A 20,994-nucleotide genomic window follows, 5' to 3' on the forward strand; every position below is an offset into this window, starting at 1 on the left:
TGGAAACAAGGACTCGCCTCGCTCTTTGCTGGGCAAGCATGCTTCATAAATGTGGATGATCAGAGACCAGAGACAAAAATTGGGGTGATTCTGGGATGTTAGCATGAAAAACACTGTTTACATCTGGTGGACCTGAGATGATTTAATACAGGATGTTACAGCGTATACAGACTGAATGACCTCATTAGTCCTCACTCAGCAGCACTGGGATGAGGAAGGAGGTAAACTGGAGGGCACCCCACTTGCACATTGGGGAACTTGACCCCTAGAGTAGAGGATGTGACCTGGCCAAGGTAGCGTGTGAGAAACGATGTAGTTTCCTTGGCCTCGTTTTTTCTTTTGGTCTGTAAAACTGAAGGTGTTGCCTTATGTCTCCTTCCAATTTTGAAACAATGAGATTCTAGGGCTTCTAGTCTTCATCAAACAGTGGCTCATCTCAACATCCTTAGGAACACCTCTGAGTGCTAACAATGTCCTTTCATACATGTTTTAATTTCTCAAAACACTTCCATTTAGATTCCATATGCTCCCCCTAGAATAATCAATCCTTTGTGGTTAGAAACAAATGAGGAACGTCAGGCTCAGAGGTTAAGGGGCTTGCACAAGGTCACAGTGTTAGCTAGGGACATGGTTAAAAACTCAATTAATGGGCTCTTTCCAAGGCCTTGAGACTCCCAAATCCTTTATCCACTTTGAGAAAGTCATTGGTACTTCCTGGAACTTACCCTCCCATTTACAGTATGGAAAGAACCCATCCCACACAACAAAGAAGGCTAAAATTTTACATGAGCTGGAGAAGTGGCTTTCCCCATTCACGATCTTCACATATCATAATCTATATATTTGTAGGCATCCTACGGTATACAAAGCACTCTCATATCCATTATTCCATGTGAGTCTTGTAAATACCCTCAAAGGTAGTCAAGATTATGTTATCTGGTATTTTAAAGACTGAAAACGCTGAAGCTTAACAGTTAAATAGCATGTGAAACAACACTGTTCTCTTCTTGTGTTGTCTCAGGAGCTTCCAGGGTAACCAGTGTAATAATGAAGAATCCTCTATATTAATAAAGGAAACCCAAAGCATTTTTCTCAACTATCTCCTTAAGATAGCTTAGGAAAGAGGAAGGTGCAGGAGTGAAACCTCCCCAGGAAGGATGCAAGTGCAGGGGTGAAAGCTTTCGTTGTGTCAGGGGACAGACTATGGGCACGGCGTGGTGGCAGGTTTCCCCAGATCACACAGCGTGGTGGTCCAGCCCATGAATAAATCCAAGACTTCGTGTCCCAGCCGTTGAGCCTGCACTGAAGATGTACCAACATTCTTTGGGCAAGCCTGTATCTGCCATGCAGGCCACCAGGGCTCACTCTCAGAGGCTGATTGGTACAACCTCTAAGAGGCTGGCACCTCAGGATATCATTCCAAAACCTCCTAAGGGTGTTCAGTCATCTACCACAAGCACAGGGACCCTCTGTCCCTGTCAGCTACACTAGACCCTGTCTTTGCCCCCAGCCCTACATTTGCTAATTATCTAATGAGTGGTGACAGCCTTCTGGTCTTTCTAATTCCTTCTCTCTGCCCCTCCCTGCTTTATTCTTAGATGATTTTTTAAAAGTATCTTTTCTTACAAAATACACTCAGATAAAATACACTGAGCCTCTTTCACTCATACACATTTCAGAGAACAAAGGCAGGAAAGCTTCCTGTTTCTTCTCTTCAACCAGAGGCCAGTGTAAGAGTACAGGCCCAGCAAGAGGAGCCAGCCTCTCTGACCTTAATGAGTAATTCTACTCACAGTTTATAGGGGGATGGATTTGGAGTGTTCACTTCTTCCAGAAAGCCTGGCCCTTAACTGGGCCTGTGTAAAAGCTGCTTTGCATTTTTAACTCTCACTTCAAACACAAGTTGGCCTGAACCACCAGGTGGGATCCAGGCACACACAAAGCATGGGAAGGAACTTCTCAAAGGCAATTCAATGAGCTCCAAGCACTTTCCCTTCTCTGCTCTCCTCACCCTACGTGCAGTCGCTGGTGCTCCACCCAGGCTAGCTTCAGACTGTCTCCTTTCAAGGCAAAGGCTGCAGGCATCAGTATCATTATTTCCCTTCTAAAATCACAGAGACCTTTCACCCCTGGGTGCCTGCCATTATTGGATTCCATGACCATGTTTGGGCTGACTTGTAAGAAAATACTGATGATATAGTATTGGGTAGGAAAAAATCTGAATCAAAAATTCAACATTCAATGTGTTCCCAATCTTGTTAAAAAAATGTATATACTCACCTACACATATAAAAGAGAATACACCAAAATGTTGATAGTTATCCTGGACTTGTAGAAATCTTATTTTTTTCCTTTATGGTTTTCTGAATTTTCCAAACTTTCTAGAATGATCTTGTATGGAAGCAATACAAGATCAGACTCTGTTCTGGAGTTCAGACTCTGGAATTTGAGAGACATGATTTGAATTCCACATCCCCTGCTTAGTAACTGTGGAACCTTGGATAAAATATTTATCTCTCTGAACCTCAGTTTCTTCTCTGGAAAAGACTAGGTAGGAATGACACTTTCTTTATAGAGTTGTCCTGAGGAGGAAATGAGGTGATGGAATTTCAGCATTTGGCATGGTACCTGATATATAATAAGTGCTCAATAAATGTTAGGTATCTTTATGTATTGCTTTATACTCTGGAAAAAAAGAAAGTAACTATCCCTAAAAAAACTGAAGATCTGCTTTGCTCAAGTCCACCATTTGGATTACAGAATACTGGGAAAACACCAAAAGCCATGTCATGTCTCTGAAAGTGACCAGGACAAGAATCATCATAATGTACTGTGACAACATAGATGGACCTAGAGGGTATTATGCTAAGTGAAATAAGTCAGTCAGAGAAAGACAAATACCATATGATTTCATTTATATGTGGAATCTAAAGAACAAAATAAATGAACAAATAAAACAGAAACAGGCTCGCTGGTACAGGGAACGGACTGAGGACTGGCAGAGAGGAAGGGGATTGGAGGACTGGGTGAAAAGGTGAAGGGCTTGAGATAGGCAGTTACAAAATAGTCATGGGGATGTAAAGTAGAGCATAGTAAATATCGTCAATAATAGTGTAATAACTCTGTATGGTTCCAGGTGGGTCATGAAAATATCAGGGGGAACGCTTTGTAAAGTACATGATGTCAAACCACTATGCTGTACACCTGAAACTAATACAAAATAATACTGAATGTAAACTCTAATTGAACAAACTTTTTAAAAATTAAAACAGATTTAAAAACATAATCAACATAATGTAAACTGGAGTTCAGATGTTGATGTCTATATGAAAAGGGAACTATTACAAGGGAAGGGTGTCAAGTGAGGAGAGACATCTGTGACTAATAAAAGGCTGATGAAAGAAAGTATAGAAGCTTTAAAAAAAAAAACAGGACTATATCAGACCTCAGAATAATTGATGAAACTATAAAAAACAAGCTCAAGAAGAGTAAACGACCAGAAAGTACAAGAAAATAGTCTGTGAAGGGGTGTGCAAGGGATGTTTCACCTAGTTAGGGTAACAGAGAGGCAGAGTTGCAGCACGGCTCAGAGACCATGACTGAGGAGCTGAGTGGGAAACAGCCCTGACTTAAACTGGGCACAGTTAGCTCCCAGTGAGACAAGAGGCTTTGGGATGGCCAGTCCTGGGGAGCTTCAAAGTGCAGCTGTTTACAGCAACAGGTGCCATGAGATGAGCCGAGTAAGTTAGCAGGAGAACGTGCACCTCACCCATCTGAATATAGCTGGGATCTGGGGTCAACTCACACTGTACTTAACTGTACTTATGCAGTTTGTCCTTTGAACAGCCTGACCTGTTTTGTGTCAAGGACACTAGTGGAGGTTGGACAAAAGAAAGAAGTGAAAGGAGAATTGCCACCATTACCAAAGTTCTACAATGGAGCCCTAGCCCTCCTCTCCACCTCCAAGTGGTGACCATAAAGTTATATAGAGGAGGCCCCAGGGAGCCTCCCAAGCTACCAGAATGGTCCAAGGAGGAGGAGAGAGGTGAAGGGGACACAGCTGCCTCAGTCAAGGGGCTCAACAGTTCTAGGAGGCCGAGTCCCTAAGCAAAGTCCCCTGAGGCACTGGCAACTGTGTCTTTTCACAACCCAGTTACCAGCTTCCCAGGAAGATCCCCAAGTCTCTGCCACCTAAGCCCAGCAGAGAAGAGAGCTACTTCCCAGGACTGGGATCCAAAGTGCCCTTGCCTTCATCCTTATAAGTTTTATTTTTTCTATTCTTGGTCTGCAAATTCAAATGCCTAGAGACCAAGCAGGCACAAAAATAAGCAAAGCAGGCTGAGCATTATGTGACAGGGAGAAGAGGAAACTGTGGCAAACTGAAAGCACACAGTTGTCTGAGTGGAGCAGCAGTTACTCAGTTCCTGCTAACCACTGCCATGGAAAACGGGGCAGGCCACTACTGTCAGGGCTTCTGGTTTTGGAGAGGAAGCAAGAAATTGGGATTTCTATGTGAAATCTTATTTTTAAATTTTGGTAACCAACAATAATTAATTTGCAGGGTTGTTTGGGTATTAGGAGGCAGAGAATTTGAGAGTTGAAATGTCCTTGAATTACAGTTAGGCCAAAGTATTCACTTTGAACATGAACAAGTTGAAGCCCAGAAAGGTTCAGTGATTTCCCAAAAGTGATAAATGGTTCAAATTCCAGGTCCCCCACCTTCTCATCTAGAGCTCATTCCTCTCTGCTTGTCATTAGGATGCCTTTGAAATTATTCAGGCATGAGGTGATGGAGCGACAAACAGGAATGGTGACCCTGGGAAAGAAGGTAAACTTTGCTGTGCTCTTGACTCTAAAGAAAAATTTCTATCTGTTTATTCAGTTATTCATCTATCCGCCCAACATTTATGGACGACCATTCTAAGAACCGGACTCTGCTAAACACTGGGTATGCAGAGATGACGAAGGCTGACCACTTCTTTCCAGGAGCTCACATGCTGTGAATAGGCTCAGCTAATGCTACAGTCAGAATTCACTAGCTGACGCATCCTTATCAACCATGCTGCCTTAGGCCTGCTCACAAGAGCTCTCAGCTAATGGTCATATCCTCACTTCCTCTGAAAGCACCTCTCATCACTGGATGCCATCCCTGAGAAACTGAGACAGGGCTGGAGAGTTTCCCCCATGCCAAGAGAGCCTTGAGCACTTAGGTGATGGATCGGAAGCAGGAGCAAGAACAGGGACCCAACCCAGCCACTCAATGCCAAGCCCCTTACTGCTCAGGGAAGGCAAGTTCCCATGCATGCATTCCGTCTGCCAAGCTGTCCCTAAAATTTCTGTGTGGGTGTGTGCTGGGGAGAGAGAAGGTCCCAGGCTAGGACTCTCCTGTTTATCAATGGCCTGTTCAATTACAGTTGCAGCTGGTGGCTTCTCTGGGGGACCAAGTAATGATCACATCCTTGGGCCACAGCTTCTATAAGCAAGTAGAGCAGTCACCCACTCTGGTTTCCTCCATCAACAAGGAACTTCCCAGTAGTGGCTCTTACAACATCTATTCCTGGGGAAGGAATGCAGGGCAAGAGCAGACAAGGTGAGGTGACTGTAGCTCTGTACCTGCCACTCTGCCTTATTTTGCCAGAATTCTTGTGGCACAAATATCAAGCACAATCCCAGAACTGGCACTGGGAGGATAACCCGTCATGTGGAAATGATGAAGCCCCCAGTTGGCCTCTGCAGGCCCTTTGGTGGAAAGTTGCTGCAGGCTGGGCCTTCTGGGCCTTTCTGTTACTGGAGGATAATGGACTATAACCCTTTTATAAATGCACTGAGCCAAAGATTAGCAGAGAGTAAGTGGGCAGGCTTGTGCCAAGGTCCTTGGAGAAGGAAAAGAGAAATGGAGGGATGGAAGAGGAAAAATTAAAATTCAACGAACACCTACTATGGGCCATGCCCTTGGAACATGTATCACCCTTGATATTCAGGTATTATCCTCATTTTCCAGAGAAAACTGAGTCTACAAGGTAAATGATTTGTCAAGGGTCACACAGCTGGCCAGGCAGACTTAAAACCAGGTCCACCGATTCTCCCAAGTCTGTGCTCTTATACAATACCATGCTGCTGGGATTGGGAAGGCTGATAGGGTGACTGAGGACACAGGGAACTGCTATAGGAAAAGGCACTGGAAGAGGTTCAGGACTTGATAAACTCTGACCCCTGGAGCTGAAAATTCAGTGGCAATCAGCATTCTTTTTTCCAGACATGGAGGACCTTGGCATCCTATTTCCGACTCAGTAAGTGGATGATCCAGTGTTAGGGATCTCTCCTTTCCCTGGCTCCCCTCACAAGGCTGAATGTCTGATATACAGACAGGGATCTAGGGCCATACTTCCTTTAGACTCATCTATATTGAGGAACTGTTACTAATGTCCCCCATCAAAGTTGACTGTGGGAGTGGAGGAGGATAGGAGACACACCCAGACAGTTACCCCAGCATATTTCAATGGCTCTTTTTTCAAGACCTAGACTTTTACTTTTTTCCTTTGACCATAGGAAGCACAGGAGTGCAGAAGAGACCAAAGCAAAACCCACTCAGAAATGTTTTATTAAGTACTTACTATGTGTCAGATGTCAGGTACTGTTACAGGTGCTTGCACTACATCAGTGAACAAAAAGATTAAGATCCTTGCCTTCATGGAACATACATTCCATGAATCAAAGTAAACTACCTTTTTTTGTTTGTTTGTTTGTTTTTTTAGTTTAAAGGGCATTGATCTTAGTGTCAGAGAAGGCCTGGGTCAAATAACCAGCCGTAACCAGCCGGATGACCTCTGGGCAAGCTACTTAACTCTCCCTGAGTGTTAGCTTTCTTATCTACAAAACACAGCCAATAACATATTGTAGGATATTGTAAGGATTAAAGATAACGTATATAGAATGCCTGGCATACAGCAGGGTTCAAAATGGTAATCTATTTTTCCAGGCCCACCCAAACCCACATATTCTGGGACAACTCACATGGCCTCTTATTTTGGGGCTGCAACCAGCACATCATCTCCATGCTGTCCTAGAGATAGTCAGGTGGGATGAGGAGCATATTTGGATTGGAATCCATCTAAGGTCAAGGAATTTCCACTCTAGAAGGGATAGGCTGAGGTGGTCATGTTTGATTAGTCCCCACCCCTTCCAGCTGGCCAATTAACAGGGGTATACACTGGACCTAGCTGGAATCAGCATCTCCTGGCATTTGGGCTGAGAGAATGAATTAATTTACTCTGGAGAGGTAAATGGGAAGGTCATATAGACTTGGAGACTCAACCTGCTGCTTGGTTATCCACTGTGGGTGCTGCCCATGTGGACAAGGCAGCAGTGAAGACAGGGCTGTGGCTCCAGAGAGAAGGCACAGTCCACACAGGGGCTGTGCCTCCCACCACTAAGTTCTGTGATATTTCTCTGTAGCCCTCCAGTAAAGCCCTTTTACTTTTGCTTCTCTGAGTGGGTTTCTGTACTTACAACCAGATAATCTCCAAGACAAATCCTGTACCTATTTCAGAAGGTGGTTGTTGTGACATAATTTGAAAGCAGCTGGCATTTAGTCGACATTCAATAAATGCTGTTGAATCTCTCCCTGTTCTCGTTAACCAGTCAGTCACTTAGCAATGGAAAGGGGAAATTCACATATGGGCTGGAGGAGGGTAGGACCTCAGCCTTATGTTTGATGAACACCTTTACTGATTTGTAAAATGAAGACAATACTAATATTGGCTTTATTATATGGTGAGAATACTGAATGGGAAATCCAAGTTTACTACCTAGAACATAATTAATGAATGTTAGTTAGTTCAGACCATTGCTTATAGTTATTATTATTTAAGATGCAACAAGTATTATTTTAGGTCTTGATCTAGGTGAGGAGGGAAGACATAGTAAGAGTAGGATCTGGAGTAGAGAGTGAGGTCCTGAGGCTGGGCAGTGAAGAGAAGGAACTGAAATGAGAATGATAGCACACAGATCTAACACTTTAGCGTTCACTCAATGCTGCCACCTCCCATGTCTAATTTGTCCATCGCGACACTCTATAGGGTAGATAATCATAGGTGCTATTATATACATTTTATAGATGGGAAAATTGAGGCTCAATACAAGTATGTGTAATATGTACCAAGCAAATCTAAATCCACCCTTTTATCCTGTAATACTACATGGCCTCTGGAAAGTAGGGTGAAAGGGCTAAAATGAGAAGTAAGGATTAAAAGAGAAACTGGAGGGTTTCTCCATAAATTTCTCTTTTAATCCTAAGGTTTCCATTCAGACGCCTTCTGGGCATTCAACAGATTCAGGGGCCCTAGAACACAAGCAGGGCGGTTGCAAAGTCAGATAACACTGGGATGCCACCCCAAGGTCAGGATATAGCAGGCTGGATGAACACTCAGCTTCAGCACCAAGCTCTGGCCCAGGAGAAGGCTTGCTCTGGCAAAGGACAAGTGCAAGTCCCTCACCATCAGGTCACAGTTCTTTGGTAACCCACTGGCACCCTGTAATGGTCTGTAAGGTCCCTCCCAGCCCAATTATGCCCAGAGTCAAGGCCTATATTCCTTAAGTCAGGGGTTAAAGTGGCCTCCGGGGACACAAATGCAAGCTCTCTAAACACTGACGCAATCAGGGTTTGCTGTGCACCCCTAGGCTCAGGATACTCCTCCTTGAGCTGTTACGTAGGTGGTTCTTAGTCACTCCCTGCCTCCTGGACCCTGTATCTCCCCAAATCCTAACATAGTGCCTGGCATACAGTTTGTGCCCACTTCATGGTTTGTTGAATGAACAAATGAATGAATGAATGAATGACAGATCGGCTCCACAATAAAATCATCCTGTGTTGTCGCATTACAGCGACCCCACTCCCCTGACTCTTAGCCCCCAAATCAGAGCTCCATAGCCACTCAGGTTCAGTCAGCTGCAGAGGAAGAAGTTGATCAGAGTGCTTCCCCTCCACACTTCCTCTGACCTTTCAGAATGGCCACACCCAGAGAAAAGGGCAGGGGCAGGGATGCCCAGGCAGGAGGAAGGCTCTGCCAGCCCTTTCCAGGACTTCTGCTCCCTCTCAATTACAGGTTGTCCCAGTTCAGGGCCCCTGCCTGGGAGGGGCTGCAGAAGGACCAAGAGAAGAAATGCAGCTCCATTAGGAGCTCACGGTGATGAGGGTGGCGCCAAGAGTGTTTCTCCTTTGTATTTTCTCTAGTGCTAATGACCTTAATTGTTAATAATAGCAGCAACAATCCTGGCACTGAGCTTTTATGGTTTCTAGTGCTTCTTCCAAAGTGCTTCTAGCACATGACCTCAGCATGTCACACATCCTTGCAGGGGCTGGAATGGTTCTCCCTGTTATATGGGTTGAGAACCTGGGGGCTGAGGAGCTGTTGTTGATCTGGGTCATGGTGATACACTGATGGGTCAGGGACCCACTCAGACCTGGAGCAAGGAGGTCAGGGCTGTAGCCCTCTGGCTCAGGCTCACCCTAGTCTGGTATCCTTGTGCAACTTTCTAGGTTTCAGTTTTCTCACTTGCAAAAGAGGGAAATTGGGCCATTTCTCCAACTCTATCCATCTCAAATGCTCTGGCTCAATAAAATGAGCTGCCCCCTCCCCTTACCCAGTCCAAAGCCTGGGGACTGACCTCCGTACCAAGATCAGAAATCCCCTGGAAGTTTGGGTGCCAGCTGTATCTATTCTAGCATCCTAACAATATCCTATGAGTACTTCCCACAAAGAAAGGTACAGTACAGACGGCAGGGAAGAAACACTGTGAAATCATCCTAACAGTCAACAAGCACCAGGAGAGCAGGTAGGAAGCAGGCTGCTGCTGAGGCCAGATGCCGTCCTGCTCAGGTAAAGACTGGAGGTGGTCCAGTGGGGGGTGGGGGTGAGGAGTGAGAGCCTCCCTCACCTGCCAGCGTATCTGACTCTCCATGATGCTCAGTGTCCTCAATCAGATGCAGTAGCACAGCCCTTCCTCCCAACCCACCTCCCCTCCCCCGCCCTCTCCTCCATCAAATCTGTCCTCTCTCCTCATTCATATCCTGTTTGGCAAGCATCTCCTCCAAGGATAATTTCCAGGTAAGCCCTGCCAAATTCTGGTCTCCACATTCCCACTAACACCCCTTCAGCTCCCAGCATCATGTGTCCCTGTGCCAGATGAGGCTTCAAGGATATATCCTTGTTCGTGTCTGCCACTAGACGGGGGAAGAAGAGGATGAATACTTTCTGTTTTCTCCTTTCTTACATTCCTCCATCCTCAGCTCCCAAGATATGAAGCAGGGCATTCAGGGCATAGGAACAGTGGGCTACAAATGGACAGTACTCTCCTCTCTACCCAGGGGCAGCATCCCTGGCCAGTCCCCAGAAAGGCTAATGCTAGAATCTCAACCAGAGTCTGGACAAAGGCTCAGCCAATGTCTACCTCCAGGGCCAAAAGTCTGGATTGAGAGGGAAGGCAGCCTGGCCTAGCAGCTGGCAGCTTACCCAAATGTCTCCAAACCCAATCCACATTTCAGATGAAAACCTCATCTCTCCATCCCATAGTATTGACTGTTGTCTGTGATTTCTAATGTCTAATCATAGTAATATTAGGTTGAACCATATTAAATTATCTTTTATAGGTCAAAAGTAGTTGGATATTGGCAATTTCATGTGGTTGGACCTAGTAACTATCTGGGAATCATGTTCCATAGAAGATAGTGAACATCCTGAAGGCTTGGGTCTCTGTATCTCTAGCCAATCTTTCTCAGTTTCTGGCTTAGAACATCACAGAGCTGTGGTCTTGGAAGGTGTTGAGTTGGCACTTTAAAAAAAATATGTTTATTGATTTTAGAGAAAGGAAGGGGCAGGGAGGGAGAGAGGGGGAGAGAGAGAGAGAGAGAGAGAGAGAGAGAGAGAGAGAACATCTATTGGTTACCTTCCCATATGTGCCCCAACTGGGGATTGAACCTGCAGCCTAGTCATGTGCCCTGACTAGGAATCAAACCCACAACCTTTTGGTGTATGGGAGGACACTCCAACCAACTGAGCCACACTGGCCAGGGAAAGCAGGTAATTCTTAACTGAAATTCCAGGAAGGTGAGATGGGGAATCTCAGAATATGTCCTACCCTCAAAACTCAAAGACAGCTATCCATAAGGCAGAAACTTTCAGGTCCCCTTGGTTATCCTGGCTAGAAAGATCGAACTTTGCTACAGGCTGTTAGATTGTGCTAGAGTCCGTGATAAAAAGGGTTTGGTTCGGGCATTGAGAGTTTAGCCTCTTTGTAGAAAAGGAGAGTCTTGAATCAGAAATGCCTATTTGTCCAATTTCCTCTTCATTTTACAGGGGGGAGATGAAAGCCCACAGACATCACTGGCTTGGTCAAGGTCATATAGCAGCCCAGATCACCAGTTTCTGACTCCCAGTCCCATGCTCTTCTGGCAGGCCTGGCAGCAACAGGAGAACAAACTCCTCCCTGTCTGCCCCCTTCCAACTTCCTGACTCCCACGTTTTCAGGCTCCCTAGCAAGACAGAAGGAGAATTGACTAAAGGATCAATAGCCCCCTCCTACATGAAAAGAGCCTGAGTCACGTTAGGCCTGGCTCCAGGGTTTCTGGGGAGGGGTAGTGGGGGGAGGAGGGAGAGGAGAGAAAGAGAGAGATGATCAGTACTGGAAACCTGATCTCTCTCCAGAGCAAGGCTGGGGGTGACAGTGGGCGATTCAGGGCCATCCGAGTCACTGACAGTACAGCTGGTATGGTGTCCCTGCTGGGAGGGGGGTGAAGTTGGGGTGAGGGGCTGCCTTTTCTAGGCAGCTTTAGGCTTTGCTTAGCCCAGGCTTGAAAGCTCAGGGCAAGCACAGCCAGGTTCTCTCAGAATCACCCAATTACAGGATTCAGAAAAGATGTCTCCAGGCTATTGGTGGATTCCTTGTGAGATAGATACCTTCTCAAGTGAATTATTCTGGAAGCCCTCTGTCCCTAGGTTTCCTCACCAGGGGAATGCCTGCTCCCACCTGTTGCCCAGGGTCCGAGCTGGCCCTCCCAATGTGCCCAACTGCTTCCCATCTGAGGGTGAGAAGGAAGACTCCCTGAGGGAAATCATACTGTCAGGGGATCCCTTGTGTGTGCTCGGTGGTGACCAGGGAGCTTAGTTGGCCAGGAGTTTGGAAGATGAGTGGGAGGAGTCCAGGAAACTGGGAGTCCTCCTGGCATTGACTTCTCTTCCAACTTAGTATTAGGAAAAGTTTCAAACCTGAAACATTGAAAAAATAGTACAATAAGCAACTCAGATCCTTCACTCAGATTCACCAATTGTTAACATTTTGTATGCCCTCTCTTGATGTGTACACACACACACACATCTTTTGCTGAAACATTTGAAAATCACTTGCAGACACTTTGCCCCTAATACTTCTGCATAATCTCCAAAAATAAGGACATTCTCCTACAAAACCATCATCATTACCATTGTCATACCTTAAAAAATTAACAATAATTACATATCACCTATTATCTATTATCTATTATCACCTATTATTATGTGAAAAATTTCCCAGTTGTCCCAGGATGTCTGTGTGTGTGTGTGTGTGTGTGTGTGACCCAGGATTCAATTAAGGTTTATGCATTGCATTTGACTATAATGTCTCTTTGGTTTCTTTATTATTTTTTTATTTTAAAGATTTTATTTATTTATTTTTAGACTGAGGGGAAGGGAGGGAGAGACACATCAATATGTGGTTGCCTCTCGCGTGCTGCTTACAGAGGACCTGGCTTGCAACCCAGGCATGTGTCCTCACTGGGACTAGAATCAGTGACCCTTTGGTGTGTAGGCCAGCGCTCAATCCACTGAGCAACACCAGGCAGGGGAAGTTTAATAAATCTAGACTTGTTTTTGCCTCCTCACCCTTCCCCTCAGAACACAATTTTAATATGTTTTTATGACATCCAGAATGGCTCACATTCTAGATTTGTCTTTTGTCTCCTTATAATTAGATTCAGGATAAATTTTTTTGACAAGAACATGGGTGATGTGGCTGAAATTCTTAGAGCAAATCAAGAGGAACTAATGCCAGGTGGTCCCATAATGCTGTCTGGTTACTTGGTGAAGGTGGACAATGCTGACTCTTCACGTTATAAGGACAGGTTTTTCCTTTTGTAAGGAGTAAGTAATCCATGAGGTGATACAGTGACACCAACCTTTCACCCAACGGTCTTAGCCTCCATTAGCAAGTATAACCTGAATCAGCTATTATATTGGGGGCTGCAAACTGGTAAATTTTAAATTCTGTCATTACTTCTACATTTCATTAGCTTCCATTTATTTTCAAGAGTTTTACTTCCCTGTTCCATTTTAACTGTCAGGATGGACTTATGAAACCTTTTATTCAGTGTCTTACACTCTGTTACTGTTATTCTTTTTGATGCTGAATGTGTCCCAAATTTACACAGTAAGAGACAGCCCCTTTAAGCCAATGCCTATGTCCTTTCGTCACGAGCACGCTCCAGCTTTCTGGCATAACATGACTCACTCGTAGTTTCCCAGTCCCGGACAAGGAATCAGCCATTTATCCAAGGAGCACTACTTTCTTGTGGTGGGAAGTGGTGCTTAGAAATGAAAACCTGGGCATGAGGTGTGTTCAGTGCTACTACGCACGCAGCACTGCCTCCACACACGTCCAGTGGACAGTGTTTTACAAGAAACATAAAGAAACACAGGGTTCTCCTTCACCTTTCCCCATTTCATAGCTTTGTCTCTCTCCTTCCATAGTGAAACCCGGATTTCCAGTAACGTCAACATAGTTACTCATTTGATCTATCCCTACAAGAAACAAAAGTTTCTAATTTATGACCCCAATACCATGACCAGTAGCAGACCTACAAGAAAAGTTCAAGATTTCTTTCAGTTCTTTTCATTCTTTGCATGTATGGGGTTGGCCAAAAAGTTCATTTAGTTTTTTTCCTTACAATGGCTCTAGTAGTGCTTAGTTGTCTTTAACTTCATTCGAAATAATTTGGTAAATTGTATTGTGACAGCTGCCATATCAACGTACATTAAAAAAAATCTTATCAAAATTGGTGAATTTTTGTGCAGCCATTTTAATATTGAAGATGGAAGAAGATACACAACATTTTTGGCATATTGTCATTATTTCTAGGAAGGTAAAAACGTGACTGAAGCACAAAAACAGTTTCGTGCAGTGTGTGGAGAAGGTGCCGTGACTGATCAAATGTGTCAAAAGTGGTTTGTGAAGTTTCTTGACCTATTAACATTTTGGTCAAATAATTCTTTGCTGTGAGGCTGTCTTATGCATTGGAAGATATTTAGCAGCATCCCTGGCCTCTACCCACTGGAAGCCAATAGCAACAGAGAGCTGACATACTCAAAATACACAAATCAATAAAGTTATTGGTGAAAATGAAAAATGTGTCTTTTACAGAGAAAACTAAACGGACTTTTTGGCCAATCCAATATATTCTACTAAGAATACAGAGTCAGGACATAAACTCAAAAATTACTTGAATTAATTCTTTTCTTGTAGAATAATCAAGTTGATACACAATTAGGTTCATTGTCTCTGCTATGGTTGGCTTTAGGGTTTTTTTTTCTCTTTCTCTTGCATCTAATTTCACTAGTGATTATGCAAAGTATTTACTTGCTTCAAAAATCAAAACTGCCTGAAAAGATATAATCAGTAAAGTTTTACTCCCATTCCTACCTCCTCTACCCTGTTCTCACCCACCGCCTATAGGTAACCATTTTAATTAATTTCTGGCTTGTCCCACCTGTGTGTGCACACACACATGCACACACACGCACATGTCTGCAAACAATATTATTTCTCCTGCTTTCTCAACCCAAAGGTGGTATGCTACACGCACTCTTTTGCATCTTGCTTTTTCCATTTAAAAGCATATCCTAGAAATGATGTCGTAAGTTCATAGGGCTCCTATTCATTATTTTTGGCCTCATAGCACTCAATTATATGGATGTACTGTTGTTCACTCAACCAGTCGATTAAGAATGGGCATTGGGTAGTGTCCAATGATCTCCTTTCCTGTTATAAATATGCCTCAGAGAATCACCTTGCGCATACGTCTTTTTCTATTTGGGAATGTGCATTTTTCTGGATTATTTCCTAGAAGTTGAGCCACACCACTGCTGGGTGAATGCATATGCTGTTTTGTTGGAATCTCCTCTCCTTAGGCATCATACTGGTTTGCACTCCTGGCATTGATTTCACAATCAAGGTGAATCTTGCTATGAAGTGCTTTGAGCTGAGAGTTTCTCTGAGCCAACCTGAGAGTCTTTACCCCCTCACCAATAAGACATTACCCTAAGCCCTCTGCCCTAGAGATCTGGCAAGAAGGCAAGAGTGAAGATCTCGTGATTCCATTCCAGTTCATCTTCCTGAATGTCTTTACTTCACTTGCAAAACCAGAGCAGAGAGAAGTGATGAGGCTGAAGACTTAAGCCAGACAGGAACTAGAGTGAGGAGAGGCAAAAGAGAGCAGGGGACTCTCACCACATGACACCTATGTTCTTACCTCCCTTTTTCTCTCCTTTGGCCTCTCCACTATCCCCCCAACACAAGTTGCCTCCAACAGCTCCTCCCCTGACCAGGGTTCTGGTTCTAACTAGATCCTGCCTGGTTTCCCTTCTCAACCCACCTTCATGTGGGCTGAACACAGAGGACTGGTGTAGAGTGGAGGCAGAAGTCCAAAGTCCCTGTGATTTCTGTTTTAACATGTGCAGAGGAAATTAAGTCAGTGGAACAAGAATGGCTCATACAAGGGAAAGAGGAAAAAGGAGACAAAGAGAGATGTTGGGAGAGGAAGCAGAGTACAAAACATTCCACATAAGCCTCTTGGACTCCAGCCCTAGCGCCTGCTTTATTGCTATGACCGGTTCTACAGAAAGGGGAAATGAGTGGGGAAAGGATGCTGTCCCAGTTTGAGGAGGCTCAGGTGTTCTGCTTCCTCATGACCCAGAGGCCTTGCCTTTCTCAACCCTCTCTTCTTCTCACCCCTGCCACCAAATACCAAGTGGGAATGACAGGGATCAATGCATGTCTGAGGAGCAGGGAACTGAAGGGAGTCCTGTCTCAGAGGTAGAAGAATTCCTCCAGGGAAGGAAGTGAGGCCCAGGGTAAAGCATTCATTCCTCTTCAACGTCAAATCAAACACCTGGGTCACTCTTAGCCAAACATCCTTCTTAATTAATGTCCTGGGGACCAAGAATGAACACCTTCCTTTCCTTCCTCCAAAGCTTGGTGGACTAGAATGCCCTAGATGAACACAACTTATCCATCCATGTCTTTGGGTGCTGGGTCCAAGACAAGGAGCATGGAATAAAAGAGAAAAAGGCCCATGGGGGTGACTGGGAGAAGCTAAATTCTTGAATATGAGGCAGTTCCCAGTGGAATGTTTCAAGTGCTGACAGGTGGCAGCTGGGTCAGTGCTGGGTCGGTGCTGGGTCGGCCAGGCCTCTCTTCCTGTCAAGACCAGTCAGGCTGTGAGAGTGTGAAAACGAAGGCTCCCCAACACCCTTGCTTAGGGACTTCATACCCCCCACCTTCTTCCAGCACTCACAACGAGGGCAAACTCTTAACTGCTCTACTTCTGCCCCTCACTGGACCCTCCCGTTTTGACTTTCTTTTGATACCAAAGACCACAGAGATCTGACAAGTTTGACTCAGCCACTCCCTCCCACTATTACCGTGGAAGCATCAGCCTGAATGACGTGAATTCCCAGGTTCCCCCCAAATGCCACTTCCTTCTTCCAACAAACACTGACCAAGCGTTTTTTACTTCTTGGGCACTTTGCCAGGTGCGGGGAATCCCGGAGACTAAAGAGCTCTGCTCCTTCAACTTGACCTTGAATTTAGCCTGGGAGGTGAACACTGGAAGGGGAGAAACTGAGGCTCCTTGGTCAGCTCAGAGCAGCAGAGGCGCGCGGTGAGCGGCGGTGGCGCAAGCGGGCGCAGAGCGGCGCGGGAGGGGCCGCGGGTTCGCAGCGACCCGGTCCAGCTCCGCAGCCCCCTGACCCAGGGCTGGAGGCCGCAGAGCTGGCGTCTCAGTGTACGGTAGAGAACCCTCCCCAAATCTACCAGAATCTATTTCTAGTCAGAGCACTGAAAATAGGAAGGTGGGCTGCAGGAAGGGTGGGATAATGCACCTAGAAGGAAGGGCGTGTTTGTGTGTGTGTTGGGCGGGGGGGCGTTGCGGGCGAGGAGCGGCGTACCTCTGCAAGATGGTGGCAGGGAGGATGGGGCTCCCGTGCAGGAGTAAAGAAATGGATTTCCCCCACCCTCCTGGAGAACAAGGACTCGATCCCATCTTGGGCCCCCCGCCCACCTAGAAGGGTCTTCATTCCCTTCTAGATCAGAATACAAGGGAGGGCGGGGAGAACTTAGGGGCGCAATCAGGTCAACCATCCAACACCTCAAAATGAAAACTGGTAACACGGCCCCCAATTAAGCTCTCCTCCAAGTCATTCGCTTCCTTCTTTCCAGTTTCTAAGCCCTCGCTTTACCACTCCTCCAACCAAACCAGCTGGGGCAGGGGCAGGTGCTTCCTCTCCCCCTGGCCTGACCCCTACAAATGTGTTGACTTCAAGGTCCAGGACCCCCTCCCAGAGCCAGCTCCCCATGCCACCACCCCGAGCCAATGTGGCACCCTGTGGCTCATTAGCCGTCAGAGCCACCACCTCTTCCAGACCTCCGCCTACGCATATACCTAGTCCCTCCTGACCTCTGGGTCCCTCTGCATGGCCTGGACCAGCCAAAGAAGACCCTGCTCTCTTCCCTTCTTCCCTGTAAAGAGGATCTGGAGTTGAGGGGGCTGGAGGGGCTCCTCCACCCAGGAAGAGCAGAAGGGGCAGCTCTGGGAGGGGCTCAACGAGGAAGGGAAGGATCTCAAGAGCGGAGGATCTCCATCCAGAGGAGGAGGTGGCACTGTAGAACGGGATTTCACTTCCCCTCCACCCTGCGGCGTTAGAGGAGGGCCCGCGAATTTCTTCTTCTGACATCCCTCCTCCCCAGGCCAGCCGGCGCCGACCACGCGTCTGCAAGTTATTGTAAGTCCAGCAGGAATGCCCAGAGGAGTTGCCTCCGGCCAGCAGAGTGCCCACTAGCTCCCAGGATGCGGCTGGTCCCTCCGGCGTCCTCCACACCCAGCTAAGAGCTGCGAGTCCGTCACTGAGATGGAGGAGTGTGTGAGCCCGGACTCGCTTGGGGAGGACGCCAGCCGGCCTCCTCCACCCCAAGAGCGAGCCAAGAATGGGAGTGAGCGTGTGCGAAGGGGGTGGGGGGCAGGAGGAACAATCCAGCCTTAATTTCTCCCTCTTCAGCCCCGAGACGCGCAGGGACACTCCTCCCACAGATGCCTGCGACCAACCCCAAGGGCTAAACACTCACAAGCCCCACTGTCACCAGCCTTGAAATTGCAAACTTTCCAACTTCCCCCCTTCTCCTTTCTTTCCTTTGGGATCAGAGCTACATGGGATGGTACCACCAGAGACACTCACACAGTTGGTTTTTGACACTTTGCACACGTTCAAACAACAGTGGCACAGGGAACTCTCAGCTTTTTCCACAGCTAATTATAGACGTGAAAATCTGAGGATGTTTTGCAAGTGGCAGAGAGAAACTGCTGAGGTTTCTCTACAAAGCCAAAGAAATTTAAGTTGTGCACTCCCCTTCTTCACTCTCAACTTCTACTTCCACTCTCCCACCCTGCAGAGAGCCCATCTCCCAGTCCCCACAACAGCCCCTCCTTCTTGTTTAAGGTTTCTTATTCGGTTCTTTTTTTTTTTTTTTTTTCCATCTCTCTTTGGGGCTTTCGAGAAAGGGAACAGAAGCGGAAAATATTTTTGCAAGTTTTCCATTCATCGTCTCATTCCCAAGCCAAGAGGGAGGGCAGGAGCGGATGGGGGCAATGAAATGCTTGTTCCAAAAGCTCAATTTGAGTGGCCAAAGACAGTCCCTCCATTTCCCTACCCACACGGCCCAGGAATGACAGAAACTAAGAAAAGAAAAACAAGTCACTTGTTTGATTATATGATTTCTCAGAACTCAGCCTAAGAAAGAAAAACAGTATTTGACAAATCTGTGCAACCCCCTCGCCAAACCCAGCAGCAAGAAATATGCCAGAAAGAGAAAATTCATGGACTTTTTGAACCCATTGAGAGGAAAGAAAAAACAAAGTTTGCAAATCGCGCATCAATTCATTCTCTCTGCAAGCCTACCTCTCTTTCTAGCAAAGATCCAGGCTTCTCCAAGCAGGAATTTCCCTCCGGGTTTCCATGGACAGGGTAGGGTGGGAGTGACCACCCACTGGTCTCCCCAAAGTAGCAGCACAGGAGAGATGCTGGGTTTGGTCTCTTGCTTTTTTTCCCCCCTGTTACCGCCAGGGAGTGGGCCGGGTCTCCTCCCCCGGCCCTCCCAAAGGGAAAGACCTCTCACGTTCCGGGAAGAAAATAATGCAGGGGGTCTGGGCGGATGTCTCCGGTCGCGCTTTCCTCGGAAGGATGGTTCCCCAGGAAGTTCGTGCCTTCCCCCTCAACCCCCAGTTTTGGATGGTCTCAACAGCAGAGCTCTCTTAAGAAAATGCTTGTCATGGCAACAGCTCCAGCCAACTCGGACAGACTCCAGCTCGCCAGCTCTCCCCAGCAGTGCAGGGTGGAGCGAGAGCTGGAAGGGGGTGGGGCTTGGCGCGCGGCCAGAGCGGCACTCCTCCTTTAAGGTGGCCCAATGTGAGCCGCGGCTGCGCTCTGGTCGTCTTAAAGCGGAATGGGGGAAAGGAAGGGGAGGAATCCTGTCTCCTCTCGGGTTTCCTCCTCGCCTTTGCTCTCGCACTTGTTGAAAGGAAAGTAAGATGGGGTGTGGAGGTGGGGAGTGGATGTGGGTAGCAGTCTTCAACCGTTGATGGGTGGAGGGAAAAAAGGAAGCTTCTGCAGGCGGTTGGCTTCCTGCAGCTCTTACGGGCCTCTCAACCTCTTACTCACTTAGACACAGGAACCAGAAACCAAGGTGTCTGTGGAAACTTGTACCAATTCTTTTCACCCTCTGAATAGGGGGCTCAATGGAGAAGGAGAAGGAATTGCTTGGGATGCCCACACGCGAACGCGAGTTGCTTGTACACACGTCTTAGTACACAGGTCCTCGTCCAGATTTCACACACACAATCCTGGGCCACATTTTGCTCCCTCTTGCCTCTACCCCCGAGGGGCACATCCACAGCGTGTGGTAACAGCTGCCTATTTTTCAGAGCTACTATGTGTGGGCTATGGCACCAAAATCTTTGTATGTACGGTTTCCTTTCTAATGCCGATGGCAATCTTCAAAGGTGCTTATTATTACCCTTATTTCAGAGATGACAAAATTGAGAATCAGCAACTGGCCCACGGTTACACACTGGATGAGCTAGGATGCAAGACCAAGTCAGATGGACTCCAAGGCTTCCTGTATTTTTCTGTACTTATCATACTCCAGCACACATTTCCATTGTAGAGTTAGACATCACGCACACTTATACACAGCCTATAAAATGTTAATCACACCCCCACAGCCACACACCTACTGGCTTTGCACAACAATGCCACCCACAGACTTTGCCTAGAATCTTATGGCTTTCAAATATAAGCATGCACCAGATCTGGTTCACACACCATGCCTTCATTGAATGGGCTGTTCCCACACCTACCTCAGCATATATACTCATATATGTATGTTTATGGAAGGCAGGTTAAAGCTGCAAACTGCTGTGAAGAAGGTGACTCCTTACTTCGGGAGTTTGAGAAGACTCCTCATTGATCCTCCCACCCTAACCCAACTTTTCACACCACCAGGGCCTTCCTTTGCTGCTTGTCATCCCTGTCCCAAGTCAGAGAACCACATGCTCATTGAGAAACAGAGCTGTGAATTAGGCCCTGGGCACTGGTTTCCCTCCATCCATTCACATCCTTCCCAATTTCCTAACATTTG

The 20,994-nt window shown here is 46.5% G+C and overlaps 1 protein-coding gene across 5 annotated transcripts in view; it reads right to left on the reverse strand.

Moving 5' to 3' along the window:
- The window catches only part of ATP2B4 (ATPase plasma membrane Ca2+ transporting 4), a 96,920-nt gene extending 77,225 nt beyond the window's left edge, over positions 1-19,695 (reverse strand). For 3 of the 5 annotated variants that reach the window (XM_053914773.2, XM_045182229.3, XM_045182225.3), the window contains exon 1: positions 19,257-19,695. The gene's annotated coding sequence lies outside the window, so the exon portion shown is untranslated. The remainder of the gene's footprint in view (positions 1-19,256) is intronic. The other 2 variants (XM_024574948.4, XM_045182202.3) reach the window with 1 other exon arrangement.
- Between the last annotated feature and the right edge of the window lie 1,299 nt (positions 19,696-20,994).

The sequence above is a fragment of the Desmodus rotundus genome, chromosome 12 (genome assembly GCF_022682495.2).
Source record: "Desmodus rotundus isolate HL8 chromosome 12, HLdesRot8A.1, whole genome shotgun sequence".
Classification (NCBI taxonomy): domain Eukaryota; kingdom Metazoa; phylum Chordata; class Mammalia; order Chiroptera; family Phyllostomidae; genus Desmodus; species Desmodus rotundus.